The sequence below is a fragment of the Daucus carota genome, chromosome 9 (assembly GCF_001625215.2).
Source record: "Daucus carota subsp. sativus chromosome 9, DH1 v3.0, whole genome shotgun sequence".
Lineage (NCBI taxonomy): Eukaryota > Viridiplantae > Streptophyta > Magnoliopsida > Apiales > Apiaceae > Daucus > Daucus carota.
Genome location: NC_030389.2, coordinates 8,444,982 through 8,456,881, shown reverse-complemented (window position 1 = coordinate 8,456,881; position 11,900 = coordinate 8,444,982). Strand labels below are relative to the sequence as shown.

The 11,900-nt window shown below is 38.5% G+C and overlaps 1 non-coding gene across 1 annotated transcript; it reads left to right on the top strand.

The window, feature by feature from the left end:
* Positions 1 to 200: 200 nt before the first annotated feature.
* On the top strand, positions 201 to 307 carry LOC135149784 (small nucleolar RNA R71). The gene has a single exon (XR_010287999.1). It is a non-coding gene; the product is annotated as a small nucleolar RNA R71 (small nucleolar RNA).
* The last annotated feature ends 11,593 nt before the right edge of the window (positions 308 to 11,900 follow it).

The window sequence follows — 11,900 nt, the reverse complement described above, 5'->3', positions numbered from 1 at the left end:
CATCCAGAATCCCTGCTACCTTGCCCTGATGAAGACGCTGAGTAGGATTCTGATATTCATTCGCGGCCATCATCTCGATCAACTCATAAGCCTCATCATAGCTCTTAGCCCATAGAGCTCCACCTGATGCAGCATCGAGCATTGGCCTCGATTGAGGACCCAACCCATTGTAAAAACAATTTATCACCATCCAATCAGGCATCCCATGATGTGGGCACTTTCGAAGCATCTCCTTGTAGCGTTCCCAAGCTTCACATAAAGTTTCACCCGACAACTGAGAGAATTGAGTGATAGCATTCCTGATTGCAGCTGTTTTGGCCATAGGGAAGAACTTAGTAAGAAATTTCTGAGCCAGATCCTCCCATGTTGTAATAGATCCTGCAGGAAGAGAATGCAACCATCCCTTAGCTTTATCCCTTAGAGAAAATGGGAACAGCCTCAATTTGATGGCATCGTCAGTAACACCATTGAACTTGAAAGTGTCGCAGATCTCAATGAAATCCCGAATATGCATATTAGGATCCTTTGTCGGAGAACCCCCAACCTGCACTGAGTTCTGTACCATCCGAATAGTGCTCGGTTTGATCTCGAAAGTGGTGGCCTGAATTGCTGGCCTGATAATGCTCGACTGAATGTCATTGATTTTAGGCTCAGAGAAAGCCTTAAGAGCCTTAGTATCATTCACAACTGGTGGTTGATCAACCATTGTAGCACTCACTATTGTTTCTGCTTTTGCCAGTGCTTCTTTACGGGCCTGAGAACGTGTTCGCGTACACGTCACTCAAGTACCTGAAATAAAGAAAAGAAGAAAAGTGAGAAAAGAATAGAATCCTAGTCAGTGAATTTTAATGCACACTGATGACAAGTACATAAACTAATTAATTAACACCGAGTCCCCGGCAGCGGCACCAAAAACTTGTTCGCAAAAATCTACACGCAAGTGCACGTGATCACAAGTAATATATTAAGTTCGATCCCACAGAGACTGGTGAATTAAATAATACGCACCTATGCAACAATGTATGAGTAATTTTCACTGCTAAGACAATTAACAAGAATGGGTTCTTTTATACTACTAACTAAATTTACTAATCAAAATCAGAATAGGAAAACACATGGGATTCTAACTTCATTATCGAATTCATCTAGAATTGAAATTACTGATTAACATGTGACTGTTGATCCTAATCAGACAACACGAAAGTAATACATGCCAACTCTCGTTGCACACATATCATACCAATCAAAATCCGCAATTAAGACAGAAATCTCATGGACACCAACAAAGCTCAGACCCTATATCTCTATAGCGGTAGTGTAAGCAGAGAGGTTTAATAACAGGTCGTCTATCGTGATTACATAGGGTGATAAAAATAGTTCAAGTCTATCACAAATTATGCTTCATTCACATAATCCTATGTTTACATGGCATAGTTCTAAATTCAATCATCCACTCTCGCTTCAGAAAGAATTAACACACAACTTAGAAGTTAGCTACGCTCCTATGAAGAAAAAGCACTGCTCATGCAAAGAAATCAACGTACGTCACATAATCAATCAAACAAACTCGTTACTAGACTACATCGATAAATCCATTAGAATCCCATGAAGGCGGTTAGTTCATAATCGAACTAATCGACATCATGGGTTCTAATGAAAACATGATAAATAAAAGACGAGAATTAAGCGGAATAAAAGTGCTTGAATTAATAATAAAGAACACAACGTTACAGAATTGATGTTCACGATCTCGCTCGAAACTGTCACTTCCTCGCGAAGAACGATCCACTATAAAACTGATAATGTGCTTGATTACAAGAGAAAAACTGATAAAACTATATTACGATTCTACGATACAAGTGAGGCTAGGGTTTTTACACATGAGAAATTAGATACATTGACCAAGTCAACCGGGCCTTGACCGCTTCTAAAATCCATCAGAAAAGCTCCAAAAATCGGCCCGGAACAGCTCTGCTGGGCGCGGCCGTGCTAAACTAGCGCAGGCGTGCTAGTGGGACAGTAGCTAGCGCGGGCGCGCTAAGATCTAGCTGGGCGCGCTACTGTCTGCCACTGGCAGCCTGTTTCTTCGTTTTTAGCTCGTTCTCGCGTGCATGCCCTTCCTCGCTCTAGTACCACTTCCGTAGGTGATCACGGTTGCATTTAGCATATGCAACAAGCCCTTTAAACCCCTAGATAGCTCTAGTGGACGAGTGTGTTCTCGTGAGGGTTTGTAGAAGATGTACCCACAAAATCCCAAGTCGTGATGAATCCACAATTCTCTATTCTTTCAAATAATGCACCAAAAACAACCTAAAATGATAGAAAATCACTTCATCACCTCAACTCGTGACCTGCACAGAAAAACACTAAAAACACATCAAAAGACACTAAACACTTAAGTACAACCAACCAATTTAAGTGGAAATGAAGGCCGATAAGTGTGTATAAATACCACTTATCAGCAATCTACCAGGGCATTCCTGAAGATATTCTTCTGTCACTTGCTGAGAAAAAGACTGTGAAGGAGGCTTGGGAAGCTGTAAAAGTTGTGTGCCAGGGCGCAGAACGTGTGAAGGCAGCAAGGATCCAGACGTTGAAAACTGAGTTTGAGGCTATGAGTCTGAAGGACTCAGATTCTTTAGATGATTTCTATCTAAAGCTGCCAGGAATTGTGACTAACATAACAGCTCTGGGAGAGGCCAATGCGTCGCAAGGTGCTATAGAAAATGAGGATCTCACTAATCCAACTCACAGTCCAGGCCAACCTACTGCAGGCTCGGAGTCTTGAAATGATAGTGAGCCACAAAACTACAGGACTCTGGGTGACATCTACTCGTGCACTGAACAAGTGGAGCTGGAGGACGAAGAACTATTTTTAATGGGGATAGACGAACCTGGAAGTTATAAACAGGCTGCAAGAGACGTCAACTGGAGGAAAGCTATGAAGCAAGAGATCGAATCGGTTGAAAAGAATAACACGTGGAGATTGACTAAATTGCCTCCAGGAAGAAAACCCATTGATCTAAAGTGGGTATACAAACTGAAAAGAGATGCAAGTGGAGAAATCGTGAAGTATAAGGCAAGGATTGTTGCCAAGGGATATGTACAGAAACAAGGGGTTGATTTTGAATAAATTTTCGCACCAGTTACGCGAATTGAAACAGTTCGCCTGTTACTTGCACTTGCTGCCAAAAACAGTTGGGAGGTGCATCACCTCGATGTAAAAACGACGTTCTTAAATGGAGAAGTTCAAGAAAAAATCTATGTTACTCAACCTGATGGATTCGTTAAACGTGGTCAAGAACACCTAGTCTATAGTTTATTAAAGGCGTTGTATGGGCTTCGACAAGCACCCCGTGCTTGGTATGCAAAACTAAATAAATGCCTTAAAGATATTGGTTTCACGAGATGCCTGTATGAGCATGTTGTTTATACTAAAAGGATGGCTGACGAGGTGCTGATCATAGCTGTTTATGTAGACGACATCTTAGCAACAGGCTCAAGTGTTGCAGTAATTAACAGCTTGAAGGAACAGATGAATGGGAAGTTTGACATGAGTGACTTGGGTAAACTATCATACTATCTTGGTATTGAAGTGAAACAGGAGGCAGGAACTATTGAATTGAAGTAGACAGGATATGCCAAAAAAAATTCTGGAGAAAGCGGGAATGCTGGAGTGCAACCCCACCAAGTATCCGATGGATCCTAAAGAGTGTATCAACAAGGATGAGGGAGGCGTGACAGTCGACACGACACAGTTCAAGAGCATGATTGGTGGTTTACGTTACTTGGTTCACACAAGGCCAGATATTGCTTAGTCTGTTGGGATAGTAAGTAGGTACATGGAGAAGCCCACTGTGATGCACCAAAACGCAGCAAAGCGTATTCTGCGTTGTGTAAAAGGAACACTGGAGTTTGGTTTAATATACACGAAGAACAACCAAAATAACATATTAACCGGGTATTCGGATAGTGATTTGGCGGGTCATGTTGAAGACGGGAAGAGCACAGGAGGTATGGCGTTTTACTTAAATGAAAGCTTGGTAACTTGGGTCTCACAGAAGCAAAGGTGTGTTGCTCTCTCCTCCTGTGAAGCTGAGTTTATGGCTGCAACAGCCGCTGCCTGCCAAGCAATATGGTTACGAAAGCTGTTGGTTCAAGTGATAGCGGAGAATATTGGTCCAGTGATCATATATATTGACAACAAGTCTGCTATCGACCTAGCAAAAAATCCAGTTTTCCACGGACGTAGCAAACATATTGATATTCGATACCATTTCATTCGGGAATGCGTGGAGAAGGGAGAGATTGTTGTGAAGCATGTAAGCACGGACAAACAGCGAGCAGATACTCTCACTAAGGCTCTGACGACGGCAAAGTTTGAGAAGATGCGCCAGCTTTTTGGAGTCAAGGATGTGCTGAAACAAGTTTAAACTAAGGGAGAAATTGTTGGGTTTTATTTTAAACTTGTTTTAAATAATTTGTTTTGTTTTCATGTAGCCGTTGTTCTGCAATCCGTGTGTTCAGCAGTTGGACGCAGTCTTCAGGAGTGTGGAGTGTTTTTAGGAGTTTTAAACGAATAAGTTTCAGTAGTAGAGTTATGGTAGGAGTCCACTAGTGCAGTTCCTATTTTCTAGCCACGTTCCTTGAGTCTGGCTATTTAGTTTGTATTCTTTCAGTTGAATAAAAGTAAGCTTAACATGCATGCTTTGTTTCTCAGTTTCATAGTTAAACAGATAATATATCTAACATTGTGGTATCAGAGCGAGGTTACTGGTGAATGCCCAAGTACATGCCTAGGATGTCGACGACGGAAACAGGAAAGAACAAAGATGGCACTGTCAGTCTGAGCTACCCCATGTTGACGAGAGGAAATTATACAGCATGGGCTATGAAAATGAAGGTTTATATGCAGGCCCATGGTGTATGGGAAGCTGTGGAGGCAAAGGACCCAAAGGCGGTAATTGAGGACAGAACAGACAAGATTGCCCTGGCTGCAATCTACCAGGGCATTCCTGAAGATATTCTTCTGTCACTTGCTGAGAAAAAGACTGCGAAGGAGGCTTGGGAAGCTGTAAAAGTTGTGTGCCAGGGCGCAGAACGTGTGAAGGCAGCAAGGATCCAGACGTTGAAAACTGACTTTAAGGCTATGAGTCTGAAGGACTCAGATTCTTTAGATGATTTCTATCTAAAGCTGTCAGGAATTGTGACTAACATAACAGCTCTGGGAGAGGCCAATGCGTCGCAAGGTGCTATAGAAAATGAGGATCTCACTAATCCAACTCACAGTCCAGGCCAAGCTACTGCAGGCTCGGAGTCTTGAAATGATAGTGAGCCACAAAACTACAGGACTCTGGGTGACATCTACTCGTGCACTGAACAAGTGGAGCTGGAGGACGAAGAACTATTTTTAATGGGAAAGACGAACCTGGAAGTTATAAACAGGCTGCAAGAGACGTCAACTGGAGGAAAGCTATGAAGCAAGAGATCGAATCGGTTGAAAAGAATAACACGTGGTGATTGACTGGATTGCCTCCAGGTAGAAAACCCATCGATCTAAAGTGGGTATACAAACTGAAAAGAGATGCAAGTGGAGAAATCGTGAAGTATAAGGCAAGGATTGTTGCCAAGGGATATGTACAGAAACAAGGGGTTGATTTTGAAGAAATTTCCGCACCAGTTACGCGAATTGAAACAGTTCGCCTGTTACTTGCACTTGCTGCCAGAAACAGTTGGGAGGTGCATCACCTTGATGTAAAAACGGCGTTCTTAAATGGAGAAGTTCAAGAAGAAATCTATGTTACTCAACCTGATGGATTCGTTAAACGTGGTCAAGAACACCTAGTCTATAGATTATTAAAGGCGTTGTATGGGCTTCGACAAGCACCCCGTGCTTGGTATGCAAAACTAAATAAATGCCTTGAAGATATTGGTTTCATGAGATGCCCGTATGAGCATGCTGTTTATACTAAAAGGATGGCTGATGAGGTGCTGATCATAGCTGTTTATGTAGACGACATCTTAGGAACAGGCTCAAGTGTTGCAGTAATTAACAGCTTCAAGGAACAGATGAATGGGAAGTTTGACATGAGTGACTTGGGTAAACTATCATACTATCTTGGTATTGAAGTGAAACAGGAGGCAGGAACTATTGAATTGAAGCAGACAGGATATGCCAAAAAAAATCCTGGAGAAAGCGGGAATGCTGGAGTGCAACCCCACAAAGTATCCGATGGATCCTAAAGAGTGTATCAACAAGGATGAGGGAGGCGCGACAGTCGACACGACACAGTTCAAGAGCTTGATTGGTGGTTTACGTTACTTGGTTCACACAAGGCCAGATATTGCTTACTCTGTTGGGATGGTAAGTAGGTACATGGAGAAGCCCACTGTGATGTACCAAAACGCAGCAAAGCGTATTCTGCGCTATGTAAAAGGAACACTGGAGTTTGGTTTAATATACACGAAGAACAGCCAAAATAACATATTAACCGAGTATTCGGATAGTGATTTGGCGGGTCATGTTGAAGACGGGAAGAGCACAGGAGGTATGGCATTTTACTTAAATGAAAGCTTGGTAACTTGGGTCTCACAGAAGCAAAGGTGTGTTGCTCTCTCCTCCTGTGAAGCTGAGTTTATGGCTGCAACAGCCGCTGCCTGCCAAGCAATATGGTTACGAAAGCTGTTGGTTCAAGTGATAGCGGAGAATATTGGTCCAGTGATCATATATATTGACAACAAGTCTGCTATCGACCTAGCAAAAAATCCAGTTTTCCACGGACGTAGCAAACATATTGATATTCGATACCATTTCATTCGGGAATGCGTGGAGAAGGGAGAGATTGTTGTGAAGCATGTAAGCACGGACAAACAGCGAGCAAATACTCTCACTAAGGCTCTGACGACGGCAAAGTTTGAGAAGATGCGCCAGCTTCTTGGAGTCAAGGATGTGCTGAAACAAGTTTAAACTAAGGGAGAGATTGTTGGGTTTTATTTTAAACTTGTTTTAAATAATTTGTTTTGTTTTCATGTAGCCGTTGTTCTGCAATCCGTGTGTTCAGCAGTTGGACGCAGTCTTCAGGAGTGTGGAGTGTTTTTAGGAGTTTTAAACGAATAAGTTTCAGTAGTAGAGTTATGGTAGGATTCCACTAGTGCAGTTCCTATTTTCTAGCCACGTTCCTTGAGTCTGGCTATTTAGTTTGTATTCTTTCAGTTGAATAAAAGTAAGCTTAACGTGCATGCTTTGTTTCTCAGTTTCATAGTTAAACAGATAATATATCTAACAGTATGTATGTATGTATGTATGTATGTATGTATGTATGTATGTATGTATACATATGATTCCCATCTAGATTCTATTCTATAATATTTCATATATTAATATGGATGACATTGAATGTTAGATTTGATATATTTAAATATTATGATAATGTTTTGTGTTGTTATTTTTTTAAAGTTTGGTATAAATGCAGATGGGTATATGATAAAATTGGCCACTACACTGACATATTAACCGCTACTGACATATATACTTTACCAAGCATGTCAATTTGACCAACAAAAATAGAAATGTGACAACTAAAATGGAGCGGAGGGAGTAGAAGAGGTGAGGATGGTTGGACTATAATATTTTCAAGATATTGACTAAATATTTTATTTTTAGTATGGTACCTAGCTAAAGGTTTTTTCATAGTTGAAGTTGCTCTAATAACTACCATTACAATCAACTACAGATACCAAATTTTAATTGCATTTTTGTACTACATTAAAACAGCTTGCGGGGCCAATTCTGATATGCAACCTAAAAAGCAACTAAAACAACAAACTATAAATAATTGAAAAGCAATTACCATTATCCCTCCCGCCTCAAACTCGTACCGGTCTTATTATGCAACAAAAAAGCCACCCCCATTCAGGACTTAACATTTAAACATTTATTGGACACTACTCCAAAATTAGAGAGATTTGAACATTAAATACTATATTCCTTGCCGTGTGCACATCGCCCGTTAGCTTCGTTTTATCTCTCCATCCAGTCTTTGTGACATATTTCTCTCCGGCGATCGCGCGGCCGTGGTGTCGTCGGAGCAGCGGGAGACGGCGGCCGAGCCGGAAAAGATCTGGTGGTGTGGATCTGTGGTGGGCAGCGTGTTGATGGTGTTGAAGGGTGAGAGGAGGGGAGGGAGGTGAGATAAATAATAAAGAAATGAAAAGATGAATTAGAGAAAGTAGTATATTTGTAAATAAGATTGAAAAGATAGTATATTTGAAATTTTTTTGACAAGGTAGTATATTTGTAAATAAGATCTAAAAAGTAGTATACTTAGTAAATACGCAAATAATTATTATTAAATAATATATATATATATATAACCATTTTTTTATACTTTTATTATTGATAACATCGATAAGTGTGGAGAATTTATTTCAGTTTATAAGCAAAAGTACTACTACGCACCAACAAATCATGATCTTTTGGGGGCCTGTGGTGGGCTTGTGGATTACCCAAGTTGTTGCAGTTGGGCCAGTTTATTTGGGCTATAATGAATGCATCTGTTGACTAATTGTGTTGTTTAAGTTTACCCAAGAATTTAGTTCAGTTTATAAGCATAAGTCTATAATGAATGCATCTGTTGACTAATTGTGTTGTTTAAGTTGCTGCACCAGTAATGCTCCATACTACACATGAAACTTTCTATGAACCAGAATGTGCCTAAAGAAAGTGTGGGAGGATTCATTCATCTCACAAATGATTCGCAGAATAATACTTTTAGCAAATAACATATATGTCCCTCAAATGCTCTAAGAAGATATTGACAATAGTCTTATCTCTTTTATTTACTTATTTGTACTTGTCTTAGACAATAATATTTTTCTTAACATTGTGTTGTTTATAGATTTTGGGACAATTATTTTCTTTTTCTCTTTCTTTCTTATTCTCGTATGTAAAAAGTCAAGCATCTTAAGAAATATTAATTGAGTATTTGATTTTCTTGTCTAGCCTTGATAATTGTACTAAATTAAAGTGAGTTGTGTGTATATGTATATTTGTCAAACATTGGATATTGTATTCCAAGGATATTTAAAGAAAAAACATTCAAACAATATTGCTTTGGCAACTAATTAATTAAGATGGACAAGTATTTTGGGACAAATTATTTTTTTAAAAGAGACATGTAAATTTGTATGGAGGGAGTGGTAAACAGAAGTATATAGTTCCATAAGAGGTTGGCTAAAATTATAAAAGATGTGAGGATGGTTGGAGTATAATATTTTAAAGATATTGACTAAATTTTTTATTTTTAGTATGCCACCTCACTTTTTAGCTAAGGTTTTTCATGGTTGGAGTTGCTCTAATAACTACCATTGCAATCAACTACAATACCAAACTTTAATTACATTTTTGTACTACATTAAGATCATATGAAATCTCATGAGCATGATATATGAGTACACTCTGAATTCATTAGATTATTCAATATCTTCACATAGTCCGGTATATCATTGAAGGTACAAAAAACGTCTGGAAATTTTAAAATTAATTTTGACCTAATGCTTTCGAAATTATAAATTCGACTGGAAATTATATCTTCACATAGTCCGGTATATCATTGAAGGTATATCATTGAATGCTTTCGAAATTATAAATTGTAAACGTCAAAGTTATAATTTCAAAAAGAATTTTGTCAAAATTACACTTGTTAAAAAAGTAAACCTGCTTTCTCCTTTGTTATCGGTCGTCGTTTCCCCATCGGAAGTTCCTTTCTCTCTTGTTTCTCTATTTTGTTTCTCATTTTACCTCACAAAATCATACTTTATCACACGAGATCTTCCTTAAATGACAAGTAACATTTCTTGCTTTTTAATAATGTAAATGTCATAATCTTCTTAATTATGATAATTTTGATGATATGTTTTTTCAAATTTATTAATTGATTGTGTATGTCTAAAATTGCATCCATATTGAATATTCCAATATATGCAATTTGTGTAGATAACATTTCATCATAGTTGGATTTGTTCTCATCATTTTAATGAGTCAAAATATTTGATGGAAGAATACAATATAGGTGTTCAAAATTAAATGTACCCGGATATATATATAATACACAATCACACTACAGAAGCAATTTTTTCTGCCATAGAAACAAATTTAAGCATGGGCTACACTAGCATATATAGTAGGAGAAAAACAATAAAGTTAGTTCAATACTTAACTGCAAACACCTAACTAAAGCAAACAGAGTTTATGACCTTATGTACCATGTTCTTGATGTCTCTGCCAGAGTTGTACAGATGATTTGCCAAACATAATGAATCATATTCAATTCGGTACCTTTCCCTACTGTGATCTAAATATGAACTCCTACAAGATATATCATTGTGGATCCCTTCTGCTCTTCAAAATCTTCACTGACATATGTAGAACACCCTCATAGTTTCTCAAATTTCAAAGCCAATTGCATATTGTTGATAGATTGACATGAGAAAATAAAACAAAAACAAGAGCAATAGAAATCTAGAATTCTAGGCAGCATTCTTTTAAGGCAAAAGGTTAGTTGAAAAAATAAAACATAAGCACCGAATTTCAAGACTTCATGTTAATTTCAAAAGGCCGGTCACTGCAAGAAAAGCGGCTATTTTCGACTGCTTTTTCCGACCGGCGGCTAATTACGACCGTAAATAATTTTCCCACGGTTGAGAACCGAGAGAATTCTCTTACATACCACGAAGTTGAGCGTAGATGTTCATACTATAGGTAGTTCCATGCCATAAAAAACATGAGCTTCCATGTTGTAAATTTTCTCCATATGTCCAGCCTAATGGTTATTCTAATCGTAAAAAATTAACAAATGGATATATCTTGTAAGAAGATTCACAGGTAACTATATTTCTAATTGAGTGATCCACTTGATAATGTATACGAGTTCAGTGAGCACCAATAATTAATCCATGTAATCATAAATAAAAAATCTAGAATACATTTAGAGTAAGAGCCTAAAATTTTATAGATTAATCCAACGATTTACACTATATAATAGTATATATATAGCTCTTGGTGATTTGAACAAAGTCAAACCCCAGGTCATTGATGAAGGTTTCCTCATTTTACAAACTGAATCTAAAGGTTTACACTGTATTTCCAAGCTTCATGATTTGTAGGAACTCAAGCTGCAGGTCACATTGACAAACGTTTCCTCATTGCATGGGATTGTAAGGCATCCCATAGGCTGATCATAGCCGAACTCTTCTTCTGCTTGCCTTGAAAGTTTCAGGAACGCCTGATGCTTCAAATATGATAAAGGAACAATGAATCTCTTCCTTTTAATTTCACCAACGTAAATAGCCAAGTGGCCTTTTGGTACATTTCGTCTCTTAGATCCCGGAAAGTGGATTCCCATGATATATGTTGATATATCTTCCTTAGGTATTCCCAGATAATAATCTGCTGCCCAAGATGATATAGGAATTGAGTAAGAGTTGAGTCACAGAAGGGGTGTCTGCTTCTATATATATAGTTGGCTGGTGGTCAAATATTACAAATAGTTGTTGAATAACAACTATTTCCGACCGATTTTGGCGGTCGGAAATGCCCGCTTTTCTTGTAGTGGAAGGCATAACGGTGGATACTAGGAAAATCATATTCCTTCCTTGTGTCTCAACATTGCCACTGAACAAAACTAACATATTGTAATAACATATGTCTTGTCTGCAGCACAAAGTCCAAACGAGGGTACTGTATAACAAATCCAAAAAAAAGGTGGCATATTGCAAATTTTGTAGGAACACCTTGGTAATCATCGTAAAAGGACATACCATCTATAGGTGGTTAACATGAATCACCTGAATAGGAAGTGATTTTAATGAATAATGCTAGGTACACACAAACTAGCTCGTAC